This window comes from Oryctolagus cuniculus, chromosome 1, assembly GCF_051225735.1.
Source record: "Oryctolagus cuniculus isolate XC-2025 breed Fujian yellow rabbit chromosome 1, ASM5122573v1, whole genome shotgun sequence".
NCBI lineage: Eukaryota > Metazoa > Chordata > Mammalia > Lagomorpha > Leporidae > Oryctolagus > Oryctolagus cuniculus.
In genome coordinates, this window is record NC_142867.1 from 11763461 (window position 1) to 11782394 (window position 18934).

Sequence of the window (18934 nt, forward strand, 5' to 3'; positions counted from 1 at the left end):
TTGCCGTTGGTTCACCCTCCAATGACTGCCACGGCTGGCGCCATGCAGCCGGCACACCGCGCTGATCCAAAGCAGGAGCCAGGTGCTTCTCCTGGTCTCCCATGGGGTGCAGGGCCCAAGCACTTGGGCCATCCTCCACTGCACTCCCTGGACACAGCAGAGAGCTGGCCTGGAAGAGGGGCAACCGGGAAAGAATCCAGCACCCTGACCAGGACTAGAACCTGGTGTGCCAGTGCCGCAAGGCGGAGGATTAGCCTATTGAGCCACGGCGCCAGCCCCCTTTGACTCTTAGACCTATCAGTGTGATCAATTGTGAATTGAAGTTGATCACTTGGACTAGTGAGATGGCATTGGTATGTGCCACCTTGATGGGATTGTATTGGAATCCCCTGGCATGTTTCTTTTTTTTTCTTTTTTTTTTTTCATTTTCAATTCTCTTTATATACAGAAGACCAGTTTAGCATACATTAAGATTTCAACAGTTTGCTCCCACACAGAAACATAAAGTGAAAAATCCTGTGTGAGTATTCCCACTCTTATATTTAACAGTGATCACTTTTCAGTTAAGTTTCAGCACATAAGAAGAATTGTGTATTGATTACAGTATTCAACCAAAAGTATTAAGTAGAACAAACAAAAAAAATACTAAGAGGGATGACATATTAAGTTGCTCATCAACAGTCAGGGTGAGGGCTGACCAAGTCACCATTTCTCAGTGTTCATTTCACTTTAACAGGTTTCCCTTTTGGTGCTCAGTTAGTTGTCACCTATCAAGGAGAACAAGTGGTGTTTGTCCCTTTGGGATTGGCTTATTTCACTCAGCATAATGTTTCCGAAATTCCTAACAGGGATCACTTTTCAGTTAAAATTTAAACACCTAAGAATAATTCTGTATTAATTACAGAGTTCAACCAACAGTACTAGAACAAAGCAAAACAAAAATACTAAAATGGATAAAGTATTACATTGTACATCAACAGTCAGGACAAGAGCTGATGAAGTCACTGTTTCTCATAGTGTCCATTTCACTTCAAAATGTTTCCCATTTGGTGCTCAGTTAGTTGTCGCCGATCAGGGAGAACATATGATATTTGTCCCTTTGGGACTGGCTTATTTCACTCAGCCTGATGTTTTCCAGACTCCTCCATCTTGTTGCAAATGACTGGGTTTCATTGTTTTTGACTGCTGTATGGTATTCTATAGAGTACATGTCCCATAATTTCTTTCTCCAGTCTACTGTTGATGGGCATTTGGGTTGGTTCCAGGTCTTAGCTATTATGAATTGAGCTGCAATAAACAGTAAGGTGCAGACAGCTTTTTTGTTTGCCAAATTAATTTCCTTTGGGTAAATTCCAAGGAGTGGGATGGCTGGGTTGAATGGTAGGGTTCTATTCAGGTTTCTGAGGAATCTCCAGACTGACTTCCATAGTGGCTTGACCAGTTTGCATTCCCACCAACAGTGGGTTAGTGTCCCTTTTTCCCCACATCCTCTCCAGCATCTATTGCTGGTAGATTTCTGAATGTGAGCCATTCTAACCGGGGTGAGGTGAAACCTCATTGTGGTTTTGATTTGCATTTCCCTGATTGCTAGTGATCTTGAACATTTTTTCATGAGCCTGTTGGTTGAGGTCCTTGGCCCATCTCTTAAGTGGGTTGTTTGTTTTGATGTTGTGGAGTTTCTTGATTTCTTTGTAGATTCTGGTGATCAACCCTTTATCAGTTGCAGAGTTTGCAAATATATTTTCCCATTCTGTTGGTTGCCTCTTCACTTTCCTGACTGTTTCTTTTGCAGTACAGAAACTTCTCAATTTGATGCAATTGCAAATGTTAATTTTGGCTTTGACTGACTGTGCTTCTGGGGTGTTTTCCAAGAAGTCATTGCCGGTACTATATCTTGCAGGGTTTTTCCAATGCTCTCTAATAATTTGATGGTGTCAGGTCGTAGATTTAAGTCTTTAATCCATGTTGAGTGAATTTTTGTGTAAGGTGAAAGGTAGGGGTCTTGCTTCATGATTCTGCACGTGGAAATCCAATTTTCCCAGCACCATTTATTGCATAGACTGTGCTTACTCCAGGGATTGGTTTTGGATCCTTGATCAAATCTAAGTTGGCTGTAGATGTTTGGATTGATTTCTGGTGTTTCTATTCTATTCCATTGGCCTATCCATCTGTTTCTGTACCAGTACCATGCTGTTTTGATTACCACTGCCCTGTAGTATGTCCTGAAATCTGGTATGGTGAGGCCTCCGGCTTTGTTTTTGTTGTACAAGATTGCTTTAGCTATTTGAGGTCTCCTGTGTCTCCATATGAATTTCAGCACCATTGTTTCCAGATCTGAGAAGAATGTCTTCAGTATCTTGATTGGTATTGCATTGAATCTGTAAATTGCTTTTGGGAGAATGGACATTTTGATGATACTGATTCTTCCAATCCATGAGCATGGAAGATTTTTCCATTTTTTGGTATCCTCTTCTATTTCTTTCTTTAAGGTTTTGTAATTTTCATCGTAGAGATCTTTAACATCCTTGGTTAAGTTTATTCCAAGGTATTTGATTGTTTTTGTGGCTATTGTGAATGGGATTGATCTTAGAAGTTCTTCCTCAGCCATGGCATTGCCTGTGTATACAAAGGCTGTTGATTTTTGTGCATTGATTTTATATCCTGCTACTTTGCCAAACTTTTCTATGAGTTCTAATAGTCTCTTAGTAGAGTTCTTTGGGTCCCCTAAGTAAAGAATCATATCATCTGCAAAGAGGGATAGTTTGAGTTCTTCCTTCCTAATTTGTATCCCTTTAATTTCTTTTTCTTGTCTGATGGCTCTGGCTAGAACTTCCAGAACTATATTAAATAGCAGTGGTGAGAGTGGGCATCCCTGTCTGGTACCAGATCTCAGTGGAAATGCTTCCAACTTTTCCCCATTCAATATGATGTTGGCTGTGGGTTTTTCATAAATTGCTTTGATTGTATTGAGGAATGTTCCTTCCAAACCCAGTTTGCTTAGAGTTTTCCTCATGAAAGGGTGTTGTATTTTATCAAATGCTTTCTTGGCGTCTACTGAGCTGTGGCATTGCCTGTGTATACAAGGAGGAATCAAAATGAAATGAAACAACTTGTAGAAAATTAAACTGTGATAGTGACGAGAAATCATAATGAAGAATTCAATAGATCAAATGACAAACACATTAGAGAGCCTTAAAAACAGAATGGATGAAGCAGAAGAGAGAATATCAGACTTAGAAGACAAAGCACAGGAAAATATACAATCAAACCAAAGAAAAGAAGAGGAAATTAGAAATCAAATCATCTATTATTTTTCACTTTATGTTTCTGTGTGGGAGCAAACTGCTGAAATCCTTACTTAATGTATACTAAGTTGATCTTCTGTATATTAAGATAATCGAAAATGAATCTTGATGTGAATGGAAGGGGAGAGGGAGTGGGAAAGGGGAGGGTTGTGGGTGGGAGGGACGGTATGGGGGGTAAGCCATTGTAATCCATAAATCGTACTTTGGAAATTTATATTCATTAAATAAAAGTTAAAAAAAAAGAACTTTTGCCTGTTTGGGCATAGTTTGATTCAAATTTACCCTTTAAATGATCAAGTAGGTGCTTGACCTAGTAATTAAGACATCTGCATTCCATACTGGAATGTCTAGTTTTGATTCCTTGCTCTGGGTACTGACTCCAACTTCCTGCCAATGCAGACACTGGGAGGCAGTAGTGACCGAGTTCTTGCCACCCAAGTGGGAGACCTGGATTGAATTGCTGGTTCTTGATGCAAGAAGCTGCTGGGGGTATGTGGGGAGTGAAATGGGATGAAATCTCTTTGTCTCTCTGAATCTCCAATAAAGAAAGAAAGAATTTTTTTTTTTTTAAAAAAATATTGTCGGGAATCTTCAGGATACTATTAAAAAACCCAACATTTGGGTTCTAGGAATTCCTGAAGGCATGGAGAGGGAGAAAGGATTAGAAGGCCTTTTTAGTGAGATATTAGCAGAAAATTTCCCAGGTTTGGAGAAGGACAGAGACATCCTAGTACAGGAAGCTCATAGAGCCCCTAATAAACATGACCAAAAGAGATCCTCACCACGATACGTTGTAATTAAACTCACCACAGTGAAACATAAAGAAAAGATCCTAAAATATGCAAGAGAGAAACGTCAGATTACTCTCAGAGGATCTCCAATCAGACTCACAGCTGACTTCTCATCAGAAACGCTACAAGCTAGGAGGGAATGGCGAGATATAGTCCAGGTACTAAGAGAGAAAAAGTGCCAGCCCAGAATATTATATCCTGCTAAGCTCTCATTTGTGAATGAAGGTGAAATAAAGACCTTTCACAACAAACAGAAATGGAAAGAATTTGTCGCCACTCGTCCAGCCCTGCAAAAGATGCTTAAAGATGTATTACACACAGAAACACAGAAACATGGTCATCAATATGAAAGAAGGTAAATGAAGGAAATCTCACACCAAAAGATCACAGGAAGTTCAAAACATATATCAGAAAATATCTTTGGCAAATGGCAGCACAAAGTTACTACTTATCAGTAGTCACATTGAACGTTAGTGGCCTGAACTGTCCAGTTAAAAGACACCGATTGGCTGATTGGCTTAAGGCACAAAACCCATCTATTTGCTGCTTACAAGAAATACATCTTTCCAACAAAGATCCATACAGACTGAAAGTGAAAGGCTGGAAAAAGATATACCATGCCAACAGAAATGAAAAAAGAGCGGGCGTAGCCATCTTAATATCAGACACCATAAACTTTACCACAAAAACTGTTAAGAGAGACAAAGTGGGGCACTATATAATGATTAAGGAATCAATTCAACAGGAAGATATAACAATTATCAATGTATATGCACCTAACTACAGGGCACCAGTTTATCTAAAAGATTTGTTACGGGACTTAAAGGGAGACTTAGACCCCAATACAATAGTACTGGGGGACTTCAATACTCCACTCTCAGAAATAGACAGATCAGCAGGACAGAGGATCAACAAGGATACAGTAGATTTAAATGACACTATAGCGCAAATGGATCTAACAGCTATCTATAGAACTTTCAATCCTACAGCTAAAGATTTTACATTCTTTTCAGCAGTACATGGAACCTTCTCTAGGATTGACCACATACTAGGCCATAAAGCAAGTCTCAGCAAATTCAAAAGAATTAGAATCATACCATGCAGCTTCTCAGACCATAAAGGAATGAAGTTGGAAATTAGCAACACAGGAATCCCTAGAGCATATGCAAATGCATGGAGATTGAACAACATGCTCCTGAATGAACAATGGGTCATAGAAGAAATTAAAAGAGAAATCAAAAATTTTCTGGAAGTAAGTGAGGATAACAGCACAACATACCAAAACTTATGGGATGCAGCAAAAGCAGTGTTAAGAGGAAAGTTTATATCAATAGGTGTCTACATCAAGAAATTGGAAAGGCACCAAATAGATGAGCTTTCACTGCATCTCAAGGATCTAGAAAATCTGCAGCAAACCAGACCCAAATCTAGTAGGAGAAGAGAAATAATTAAAATCAGAGAAGAAATCAACAGGATTGAATCAAGAAAAACATTCCAAAAAATCAGCCAAACGAGGAGCTGGTTTTTTGAAAAAATAAACAAAATTGACACCCCATTGGCCCAACTAACTAAAAAAAGAAGAGAAAAGACCCAAATCAATAAAATCAGAGATGAAAAAGGAAACGTAACAACAGACACCACAGAAATAAAAAGAATCATCAGAAATTACTACAAGGACTTGTATGCCAGCAAACAGGGAAACCTATCAGAAATGGATAGATTCCTGGACACATGCAACCTACCTAAATTGAACCAGGAAGACATCGAAAACCTAAACAGACCCATAACTGAGACAGAAATTGAAACAGTAATAAAGGCCCTCCCAACAAAGAAAAGCCCAGGACCAGACGGATTCACTGCTGAATTCTACCAGACATTTAAAGAAGAACTAACTCCAATTCTTCTCAAACTATTCAGAACAATCAAAAAGAGGGAATCCTCCCAAATTCTTTCTATGAAGCCAGCATCACCTTCATTCCTAAACCTGAAAAAGATGCAACAGAGAAAGAGAATTACAGACCAATATCCCTGATGAACATAGATGCAAAAATCCTCAATAAAATTCTGGCCAATAGAATGCAACAACACATCAGAAAGATCATCCATCCAGACCAAGTGGGATTTATCCCTGGTATGCAGGGATGGTTTAATGTGCGCAAAACAATCAATGTGATACACCACATTAACAGACTGCAGAAGAAAACCATATGATTATCTCAATAGATGCAGAGAAAGCATTTGATAAAATTCAACACCCTTTCATGATGAAAACTCTAAGCAAACTGGGTTTGGAAGGAACATTCCTCAATACAATCAAATCAATTTATGAAAAACCCACGGCCAACATCATATTGAATGGGGAAAAGTTGGAAGCATTTCCACTGAGATCTGGTACCAGACAGGGATGCCCACTCTCACCACTGCTATTTAATATAGTTCTGGAAGTTCTAGCCAGAGCCATCAGACAAGAAAAAGAAATTAAAGGGATACAAATTAGGAAGGAAGAACTCAAACTATCCCTCTTTGCAGATGATATGATTCTTTACTTAGGGGACCCAAAGAACTCTACTAAGAGACTATTAGAACTCATAGAAAAGTTTGGCAAAGTAGCAGGATATAAAATCAATGCACAAAAATCAACAGCCTTTGTATACGCAGGCAATGCCATGGCTGAGGAAGAACTTCTAAGATCAATCCCATTCACAATAGCCACAAAAACAATCAAATACCTTGGAATAAACTTAACCAAGGACGTTAAAGATCTTCTATTTATTTCTTTAATATTTTATAATTTTCATTGTAGAGATCTTGACATCCTTGGTTAAATTTATTCCAAGGTATTTCATTTTTTTGTAGCTATTGTAAATGGGATTGATCTTACAAGTTCTTTCTCAGCTATGGCATTGTCTGTGTATACAGAGGCTGCTGATTTTTGTGTATTGACTTTATATCTTATGAATTTACCAAACTCTTTCATGAGTTCCAATAGTCTCTTAGTGGAGTCTTTTGGATCCCCTCTTTATAGAAACATGTCATCTGCAAATAAAGGTAGTTTGACTTCCTCCTTCCCAATTTGTATCCCTTTGATTTCTTTTTCTTGCCTAATGACTCTGGCTAAAACTTCTAGGATTACATTGAATAGCAATGGTGAGAGTGGGTATTCTTGTCTGGTACCAGATCTCAGGGGGAATGCTTGCACTGGCTGTGGGTTTGTCATAAATTGCCTTGATTGGGTTAAGTAATGTTCCTTCTATTTTCAATTTTCTTAGAGTTTTCATCATTAAAGTGTGTTGTATTTTATCAAATGCTTTCTCTGCATCTATTGAGATAATCATATGGTTTTTCTTCTGTAGTTAGTTTATGTGGTATATCACATTGATTGATTTGCAAATGTTGAACCATCCCTGCATTCCAGGGATAAATCCCACTTGGTCTGGGTGGATGATCTTTCTGATGTGTTGTTGAAATCTATTGGCGAGAATTTTATTGAGGATTTTGCATCTGTGTTCATCAGGGATATTGGTCTGTAATTTTCTTTCTCTGTTGCATCTTTTTCAGGTTTAGGAATTAAGGTGATGCTGGTTTCATAGAATTAGGGAGAGTTCAACAGTTTGCACCCACACAGAAACACAAAGTATAAAGTACTGTTTGAGTACTAGTTATACCGTTAATTCATATAGTACAACACATTAAGCACAGAGATCCTATATGGGGAGTAAGTGCACAGTGACTCCTGTTATTGATTTAACAATTGACACTCTTGCTCATGGCATCAGTAATCACCTGAGGCTCTTGTCATGAGCTGCCAAGGCTATGGAAGCCTCTTGAGTTCGCCAACTCCAATCTTATTTAGACAAGTCCATAGTAAAAGTGGAAGTTCTCTCCTCCCTTTGCAGAAAGGTCCCTCCTTCTTTGATGGCCTGTTCTTTCTGCTGGGATCTCACTCGCAGAGATCTTTCATTTAGTTTTTTTTTTTTTTTTTTTTTTGCCTCAGTGCCTTGGCTTTCCATGCCTGAGAAACTCTCCTGGGCTTTTTAGCCAGATTCAAATGCCTTAAGGGCACATTCTGAGGCCAGAGTGCTATTTAGAACATCTGCCACTCTATGAGTCTGCTGTGTATCCCGCTTCCCATGATGGATCGTTCTCTCCCTTTTTGATTCTATCAGTTAGTATTAGCAGACATAAGTCTTGTTTATGTGATCCCTTTTACTCTTAGTCCTATCATTATGATCAATTGTGGACAGAGATTTATCACTTGGACTAGTGCGATGGCATTGGTACATGCTACCTTGATGGGACGGAATTGGAATCCCCTGGCATATTTTTAACGTTACCGTTTGGGGCAAGGCCATTTCATATTCAGTAAGCTCCCTCCATAGTCCACCGTTTTGTAAGCAAGAAAAGACTTTTAAAGATTTACTTATGGGGCTGGTGCTGTGGTGTAGTGGATAAAGCCACACTGGATGTGCTGGCATCCAGCTCTCTGCTATGGCCTAGGAAAGTAGTAGAAGGTGGCCCAATATTCTTAAGGTTTTCATCATGAAAGGATGTTATATTTTATCAAGTACTTTCTCTGCATCTATTTGAGGCCATCATACAGTTTTTGCTCTTCAGTTTTTTTTTTTTTGACAGGCAGAGTTAGACAGTGAAAGAGATAGACAGAGAGAGAGCTCTTCCTTCCATTGGTTCACCCCCCAAATGGCCACTACAGCTGGCGCACTGGGCCGATCTGAAGCCAGGAGCCAGGTGCTTCCTCCTGGTCTCCCATGAGGTTGCAGGGCCCAAGCACTAGGGCCTTCCTCCACTGCCTTCCTGGGCCACAGTAGTGAGCTGAACTGGAAGAGGAGCAATTGGGACAGAATCCGGCACCCCACCTGGACTAGAACCCAGTGTGCCAGAGCCGCAGGCGGATGATTAGCCTGGTGAGCTGCGGCACCAGCCTCTTCAGTTTGTTTATGCGATGTACCACATTTATTGATTTGTGAATGTTGAACCATCTCTGCGTACCAGGGATTAATCCCACTTGGTCCAGGTGAATGATCATTCTAATGTATTGTTGGATTCAATTAGCTAGTATTGCTGAGGATTTTGTATCTATGTTCATTAGGGAACTTTCCTATAGTTCTCTTTCTCTGTTGTATCTTTTTCTGGTTTTGGAATGACGGTGATACAGGCTTCATAGAAGGAATTTAGGAGGATTCTCACCCTTTCAATTGCTTTGAATAGCTTCGGAAGAATTGAAGTTAGTTCTTAAATGTCTGGTAGAATTCAGCAATGAAGCCATCCAGTCTTGGGCTTTTCTTTGTTGGGAGGGTCTTTATTACTGATTCAATTTCTGTCTTGGTTATTGGTCTGTGTAGATTCTCTGTGTCATCATGACTCAATTTTGGTAGATTGTATGTGTACAGAAATCTATCCATTTCTTCTAGGTTTCCCAGTTTGTTGGCATACATCTCTTTTTAGTAATTCCTGATGATTCTTTTTATTTTTGTGGTATCTGTTGTTGCATTTCCTTTTTCATCTCTGATTTTATTGATTTGGTCTTCCCCCTCTTTTTTTTTTTTGGTTAGTTTGGCCAATGGTGTATGAATTTTGTTTATTTTTTCAAAAAACCAGCTCTTGATTTCACTCTTTTGTATTTTTTTGTTTCAATTTTATTTATTTTTCTTTAATCTTAATGGTCTCTTTCCTCCTACTAGCTTTGGGTTTGATTTGTTGCTGTTTTTCTAGGTCCTTGAGATGCATTGATAGCTCATTTATTTGATACCTTTCCAACTTCTTAATGTAAGCACCAATTGCTATAAAATTCCCTCATAACACTACTTTTTCTGTATCCTATAAATTTTTTTAAACTTGTATTTAATGAATATAGATTTCCAAAATACAGCTTATGGATTACATTGGCTTCCCCCCTCCCCAATGACTTCCCTCCCACCTGCAACCCTCCCCTTTCCTGCTCTCTCTCCCCTTCCATTCATATCAAGATTCATTTTCAATTTTCTATATATACAGAAGATCAGTTTAGTATACATTAAGTAAAGATTTCAACGGTTTGCACCCACATAGAAACACAAAGTGAAAAATACTGTTTGAGTACTCATTATAGCATTAGATCTCAATGTACAGCACATTAAGGACAGAGATCCTACATGAGGAGTAAGTGCACAGTGACTCCTGTTGTTGACTTTACAAATTGACACTCCTGTTTATGGCATCAGTAATCTCCCTATGCTCCAGTCATGAGTTTTCAAGGCTATGGAAGCCTTTTGAGTTCTCTGACTCTTATCTTGTTTAGACAAGGTCATAGTCAAAGTGGAAGTTCTCTCCTCCCTTCAGAGAAAGGTACCTCCTTCTTTGAAGACCTATTCTTTCCACTGGGATCTCACTCACAGAGATCTTTCATTTAGGTGGTTGGTTTTTTTTTTTTCCAGAGTGTTTGGCTTTCCATGCCTGAAATACTCTCATGGGCTTTTCAGCCGGATCCGAATGTCTTTAGGGCTGATTCTGAGGCCAGAGTGCTGTTTAGGACATCTGCCATTCTATGAGTCTGTTGTGTATCTCGCTTCCCATGTTGGATCCCTCTCCCCTTTATTTATTCTATTGGTTACTATTAGCAGGCACTAGACTTGTTTATGTGATCCCATTGACTCTTAGTCCTTTCATTATGATCAATTGTGAACTGAAATTGATCACTTGGACTAGTGAGATGGCATTGGTACATGCCACCTTGATTATCCCATAAATTTTTGTGCTGTATTTTTTTTTCAAGAGACAAAATTTAATATATGCACACAGTTTTTATATATAATGCAGCATCACACCATGTAGGGCATTTATCTTATTTTATACATTCAGATATGTTTGAAACACTTCTTAAGGCTACAAAACAGAACATAGAAAAATAAACAGGGATATATTCAACACTTACAAAAAGTGATATGATAAAGAATATAAAGTACTATGTTCCTTTCAACACTTCAAAAGATATGTGTATATATACTTTTTTTTACAAGTAACATCACAAGTGATCACATCTTCACATGCTTTTAAGTATTATTTTTACTCAGTGTAAGGCTATTATCATTTTCCATACATAAATTTTTTTCTAGCTCTGTAACAAATGCAATTTTTAATCCATTCAAGTAAATTCAACCCCAAAGTTGCTGCTGCTCAGCATTAAGACATGCACCCACCCCTTATGATTTTCTAAAACTTGTATTTCAGGGGGGAAATTTTTTCTTAAAAAAATTAGTGGGAGAGTAAATAGCTGACACTAGTAGCAAAACCTCAGATCTTTGAAACTGACATACTGGAAGTGAGCCACTGAGATTCTGAACGAAAATAATAGCATTTAGACATAAAATAGGGAGCAAACTATAGTAAACAGAACCAGTGTAGCCAAATACACATTCTCTTCGGCTACACCAGAATGGACCTTGCTGAAGTACCCATAAGTGAAAAGACAGTTTATCTCATCTAAAACAAAGTAAAACAAGTGAGGCAAAAATAAATATTGCTAATTTCTAAGATGGCTGAACATTTCCTAAACCACAAATGGTTAGAAAGGAATTTTATTGCACCAAGTCAATCATAAGCAAGTTTGCAGTTCACAGGCATTTAATCTACCCTTGAGTCAAAAAGGAAACACTACACTGCAAGAACATAGGGTCTGCATCAAATAAGCTGCATCAGCACTGCAGTTTGGGAAAACCTACTCATTGCCAGTTCAAGGCAGGGTCTGAGCTTCGGTCTGCATGAAAATAAACGCGTGGGTTACCAGGAACAGCATGGGGAATGCACAGACACCAGCCTCTTGCTGCCAATAAACACCTGGGGCAAGAGTTAAAGGTATGTCTGAAGGGAAATGAACTTGAAAAGACACACAGTACTAAAAAGGGGGGCTAGAATCAAGTTCAGCAAAAGCACCTAACTAAAAACGAACAGGTGAGCTTTGGTCAGTCTAAATACTTGTTCTTCAAAAATGTGTATGTATGATCATAATACAATAAAGTTTTGGTTTCCAAATCAATACAAATGATTCTCAGTTCTATACTTTTGCAGCTTTTCTCTTACACAGAAGTATTTTATCTCATGTCAATAGACAATATGACATAGTTAAAATTAAGGAGGACAAAAGCTTGCTTGGCCCTAATTTGACCTCAGCATAAGGCAAAATCCCCTGGACTAGTACATTTAAAAACAAACCTAAAAGAAGAAAACAAAACTGACGTTCATGCAAGAATTAATATTTAAAAAACTATCAAAAGTCAGAATTCTGTTATTCCAGAGGTCACTGAGGAAAGTACCATCTGCTCAAATTCTTTCAGCACTGTTTCCATCATGTCCTAGAGGTGAGATACAGGAAACAGGAAGCAAATCAGTGTTTCCTTCAGGAGCTATAGAGTACTGTTACTCGATTGAGGTAAGACAGCACGGCCGTGAAGAAATCAACTAAGCATTCTTTCCTATCCAATGTTTTAACATTTCCAGAAACTGAGCTCAAACCCCAGTCAATAAAACGAAGCACACTGGAAACAGCCACTTCTTTTGGACTCCTGAGATCAACCATTCAACTTTTAAATTGGTATTCATATCAAAATGTGATTTTCACAAAAATGATCAGATAAACACTACTACACTAAATAAAAGCATGAGCTGAAAGCGGAGGACCCTCTACCTTCTCATTGCATAATTTAGCCACTGGCTTAAGCAGTACCTTCACAAATGGTTCTAGCTTAGAAGGTGATGATAAAAATTCCTTTCAACAGATTCTCCCAAGAATTTTTTTCTTTGCCACACAACCATTTCAGTCTACAAAATTTTACCTAGCACCATCATAATAAAATGTTATCTTTCAAAGTGCTCTCTAAAATCCTATGTTACAAAATATCTAAATGCTAATCACTACTCAAATCAGCAGTTACACAGACATTAGGTAATTAAAACAGCACAGAGGTAAATAACCATTATTACAGTACAGTGGAGATTCACTGAGCCAAGCTGGCATCCAAACATTCCTATAGGTTAACAGAGAACCCAGAAAACTCGTCTGTTTCAGTTTGTCAAATTCAAGTGAATTGTATTTGCTTTTAAAGTAATATGCTTCAAAAAAACAAGAAAGCCACGACATCTAGTTTTGGCTAGGTATAATTACACATGGCATGCAAGGAGAAATTACTACTATATTATTTGCATAGCACTCAAACTTCCTGATAAAAAGGTAATCAACATAAAAAAGCAGGTAGATTTTCACATTGGTATGTACAAAAAGAAATATAAGCTAGTTATTTTACAAAGTAACACAAATGAATGAATACTGTGCAGACAGTCCAATGTCCAAAGGAGAAGAGAGTGCAACATGCCAAGGAAACCTCTAGTGAATACTGCAAGGACTGGAAGGAACAAGATCCAAGACTTGCAACCTCAGGGTAACAAACTATCCAATGCAAAGCGAAACCACTTTCTAGCAGCGTCCTCTAGAAACGACCTGGAAGTCACAATCATCTCATTTTGTACAATGATTCCAGCCATGACAAGCTGAACATGCAAATGTAAGGTGAGACACATAACCAACAAATGGTGCAAGGAGAAAACAAAACACAGGAACTCTATAGAAACCTGTCAAGCTAAAAATTTTTAACATTTCTTCTCACAAAATATTTAGAATCTGTCAGTGCATTAGTGTTAAAGTGGCATTAAAAAACTTCTGCAGTTTTAACAGATGCAGATTATTTTCAGAATGCATAGCATCTACGTATCTTTCGAGTAGGCACCATGATATTTACACCAGTGCTAAGAATTCTTGGTGGAAACAGCCATTTCAGTGGATTTCCTACTATTTCCTAAACATCTATTCTTGCATGCACTCTCAAATTCAACAAATACTCACCAAAATTCAAAAATATACCCTATGACTATTAAAAGAACTATATACAACATTTCTAAGACATAAGTAATAGGCTGCCTTATATGAAATATTAAAGAGAAGACATTATTCAAGTTTGACAGATATTGAGATGAAAGGCCTTTGGGTTGGAAGCATTTTAAAAGACAACAGTGTTTTAGGCTGAGAACTGTTTGCGCCCAGTTTACGACTAAGGCATTGCATAATAAAATAAACATTTCTATTTGGTGCAATGTTATATTTTGGAATCTATAGTGTGTCAAATGGTATATTTTCTTGTCACTTTAGTAAACACTATAAAGCACACATTTCCAACATTTAAAATCAAACTTATACAAGGAAAATAAAACAAACACTAAATCTATAATGTTTTATATTAAGTTGTTTATAAAAAATACTTTAACAAACTTATTTCCTAATTGTTAGGGGAGAAGTCACCTGATAAATCAAACTGTGAGTGAAGTGGCAATGCCAGAAACCCACCTGCCCCCTTGAAGTCCTGTCCAGATTCTCTCGTCCAGAATGGGAGCAAGGCTAAATGTGGAGGGGAGGAGACAGTTCCAATTTGGGTTTTTATTTTAATGTATTTTTTAAAGCCTTCAGAAACATTCCACCTAAGAAAGGGTTTCTGCTCTAAAAGACTCCAGCAACAACCATCAAGTGTGTTGTCCCCTGTGGCCATCTCCCATCCCTGATTTCCTCCTGTCACCCCTATAGGGCCGTCCTCTGACATTGCGATGGTACTGATAACCTTCATCCCGGCCTCTGCTTGGCTGCCCTTTCCAAGGCTCCTCAGCTCTCAGGTGTTGATAGCCACCGCTACCGGAATAGCCCCAATCACTTTTGTATTTCCTGCCTCCATAAGTTTGATTATAGAACTGCTTGGATCTACCACTTCTCAAAATATTAGATACTTCATTTTCATCTTCTGAACTCTCTTCTTTTGGTCTTTGCACTCTGCTATCCACAGAGTTGGCCCCAGGGCTGATCACATCAGCAGCAGTCTTAGGATCTTTTACTTTTTTTGGTTTTTCTTTCAGACTCTGAATGGTCCTTTTAGGCTCAGGTTCAACTGGCACAGTTTCCCTCTCTCTGTTTAGAATCTGAGTGGGAAGATGAGCCTTTCCCTCTCCTCCAGGAGGGACGGAGGCCAGTGCCAGATCTGCTTTCCGTGTCTGGGATGACTGCTCTGGCCGGCCTTCATGCTTACTGCTCACACTTGCTTCAGGGAGAGTTTCCCTGGCTTTGGGAAACTCCTCTACAGCTGAAACGGAAGCACATTCTTTAGACAGATCCAGATTTTCCAGCGGTAGATCCAATTCTCCTTTCTCGTCAGAGGGCAGCACAATATTCTGCCTCATTACTGGGTTTTCTATGAATCCCTGAAAAGGGTACCCATACCAAACATGAGGGAAGAAAGGAGGCGCAATGGGAACTGGGCCCAAGAATGGATTAGGTCCAAAGGACGGTTGTGGGAACATATTCTTGCCACTTAGTGATTCGTCATATTCAGCATGAAGAAGCTGCCCAGGGTTCTCAGATTCAAGATCAGCTTTGTAAGACAACTGTCCGTCACTTTCAGACACCTGAGATGGAGGGATAACCAGAGGTGAAGAAAACGTTGGCGGTCCAATCTCTGCCTGTGGTATTTGGCCATTAACACTGGCCTCAGTCTGCATAGGAAAGTGTGTGTCAGTGCAGGTACAATCACTTTCATTCTGAGCAGAAGGGGCTTCTTGGAACCAAGGATTATGATAGACAGGGACAGGGACCTTTGGGTGCATCCTGCAGGCTGCCAGGTAGGCCTGGTGCAGAGGGTACAGGTAAGAATGTGGGGCCCACATCGGACAACTATACGCCTTCACTCCAAGATTGAAGAAGAAACGAAGAATATTCTTATCTTTAGGCAAGTCCTCTCCAGTGTGACACAGTGAATAAGGTGGTGCAATGGCTCGATCTCCCTTTTCATTGTAAGGAAACCCAGGATACACTGGGTCCTGGTAAAGGCTCAATGTCTGAGGCAAAGGCATCAAGGGCTGGTTAACTGCCTGTATTGACACAGGAACTGTTGGTCCAAAAGTTGTAGGTTCACTTGGCCAGGCTGGCACAGTGGCTGGTAAAGAAGGCACCGCAGGAGTTAGATGGACCTCTGGAGACACTAGAAGGGGAGCTGGATTTGACAGACACATGTTCTGCTGGCTTTTGTTCTGCAGGAGATGGGCACTCTAATTTCTTTGACTTCAATGGGGATGAAACTCTTGCACATCTATCATCACTAATATTCTCTAATGTACTTGGTTCAGGTTTTTTATCCAAGTGAGTAGATCCATGGACAGAGTCTTTGTCCTTCCGTTCTTATGTGTCCATTCTCCGCCTGTTTCCTTTTCTATCACTTCCGTGGGATGATTTTCTCTGGACACATGGGTTGCTACTTTGAGAAGCTGATGTACTGACTAATGACATGGAAAGGGCGGGGAAAGCCTGTTCATCTCTGTTCCGAATCTCATAAAGTAAACGAGATTCTTCTATGGCTTGCTTCTCTCTGCGTTCTTCAGGGGAGGGGCCAAAATAGTGAGATTCTCTATTCGTGTGATCAAAATCCTCAACTCTCTCACGATCAGGTTTTCTCATGATCTGTGAAGGTGTCCTGGCAAGATTTTTGTGTTCACTGGAGGATTTCTGAGACTGTGCCCCTGAAGAGTGACTAGAGAATGCATGTTGTCTTATTCCCAAAGGATGCTGGAGCCGAGGAGGTAGTACTGATGGGGCTTTTATTGGCTTGCTTGGATTCTTTGGCCCTCTGTAATCCATTTCAGAATGAAAATTTTGTCCCGAAGTAGAAGGTTTTTTCATCTTCTTTCCTGACACTGTGCTCCAGCTTTCTGGGGGAGGTGGTTTGAGGGTCTTCACGGCATGTTTTTTTCCCAATTCTTCAACCAAAACTGGTCCATTCTCAGAGTGAACTCCTTGAATATCTGCATTAGGAAATTTTCCATTGTGATCCAACCTAACTTGGCATTTCTCTCCAACTTCATATTGCAAAACTGGTCCATTCTCAGAGTGAACTCCTTGAATATCTGCATTAGGAAATTTTCCATTGTGATCCAACCTAACTTGGCATTTCTCTCCAACTTCATATTGTAAACCAGCAGCAATGGAATAATCACGCTTTTGTTGAGCTTGTTTAGACTTCAGCCAAATTTCATATTCCACATTTCTGTAGACTGCTGGATTGAGTGACTTAAGAACCTTTCTAGACAAGGGAAGGCTAGTAGAATTCCCATTGTTCTTCAAGTGCTCATCGCCTGACAAAGGTTTAAATCCATTCACATCATTAGCAGTTTTCCTCTTGCAACTATCATCCTCTGAATCTGATATTTCACTGTTGTTTCCATCAGCTACTTCAGAAGTGTCTAGTCCCATCACGATTTTACTGACATCAGCTTTAAATACCTTCTCATAGAGCAATTCATAAAGAAGAGACTGACACATAGCAGAACTATCTTTATACTTTATGGGGTAAACAATATCATAGTGATTTCCATTTGAAAAACATAGTAATACCTTTTCAGGAAAATTATTTTCAGTTACTTGTGCCGGAGAAACATTCGGTTCCCGATAAATTATAAAATCTTTCCTGTACATAAGAGAAAGGGCACTTATTTCCACTTGTCCTACCCACTCCTGTGGATTTTCCAAACGCTTTAAATACTCTTCAAATGATCCTTCTATGAACGCTTCAAATTTCTCTCTGTTTTCTCGAAGATAGTGAATACAGGCCATTCTAACCTCAACATGACGAGACTGAGAGTGCAACACCTGCTCCGCCACGGCCCGGAACAGGCACGACCCGTCCTTGGCGACCAGTTTGCCATACAAGCCCAGTTTCCGCAGGTAGGCGTCCATGGGCGTCGCGTCCTCGCGGGGCCCCGCGCCGCCCTGGTCCCCGCCGTCCGGGGCGCCGACGGCCGCCTCCCTGTTGCCGGTTCCGCTGCAGGCCAGGCGCGGCGCGGGCTAGCCCCACATGGCCTTGCCGCCGGCAGCTCGACGCCCCGGCCTGGCTCCGGCTCCGGCTCCGGCTCCGGCTCCGGCTCCGGCTCCGCGAGCGGCAGCAGGCGGCGGCCGAGGCAGCGGTCCGCGCTCCCCAGACGCATAGGGCGAGCCCTGCCTAGTGCATGGCCGGCCGCACGCGACCGCCTCCCCGGAGGGAGCACGCGCCCAGAGAGGAGACGGCGTGGGGCGGCAGGGAGCGAAGAAAATCCCGAGGGACGAGAGTCGCGTCCCGGGGGCCTCGCCGCCCAGTCAGGAACCGGGCCGGGGGTCGCCGCCCGCAGGAGTTTCCTGGTCCCGACTGGCGTGGAGCGAGGAAGCCCCCGCCCCCGGCGCGCTCGCGGGGCCGGCTCAGGTGAGCCTGCCCGCCTACCCCGCGCGCTCCCCTCGCCGGGCGCTGAGGAAACCAGAAGAAAAGAGCTGCGGCCTCGCGTCTCCCCACCTCGCCGGAGGGCGCCTGAGGGGCCAGTGCTGTATTTTTATCTTCGTTCATTTCCAGAAATTTTTTGATTTTTCTTTCATTTCTTGTATTACCCACTGTTCTTTCAGGAACATGTTTTTCAGTCTTCATATGTTTGCATATGATCTAGAGACTCTTCATTTATTGATTTCCAGCTTCCTTCCATTGTGATCATAGACAATGCATGGTATTGAATTTGCTGAGACTTGCTTTATGGCCTAGCATGTGGTCTATCCTAGAGAACATTCCAAGTACTTATGAGAAGAATATGTTTTCTCTAACTGCGAGGTGAAAAGTTTTGTAGATACCCTTTAGGTCCATTTGGTCTGTAGTGTTGATTAGCTCTATTGGTCTTTATTGATTTTTCTGTCTATTTGATTTGTCCATTGCTGAAAGTGGAATGTTAAAGTCCTGCATTACCATT

The 18934-nt window shown here is 40.5% G+C and overlaps 1 pseudogene across 1 annotated transcript; it reads right to left on the reverse strand.

Annotated features, from left to right (window-relative positions):
- Positions 1–14516: 14516 nt before the first annotated feature.
- LOC149128294 (OTU domain-containing protein 4-like) lies at positions 14517–18083 on the reverse strand (annotated as a pseudogene). The gene is made up of 2 exons (XR_016216773.1): positions 17110–18083; positions 14517–17007 (listed from the first exon to the last, which is right to left on the reverse strand). The product of XR_016216773.1 is annotated as an OTU domain-containing protein 4-like (transcript).
- Between the last annotated feature and the right edge of the window lie 851 nt (positions 18084–18934).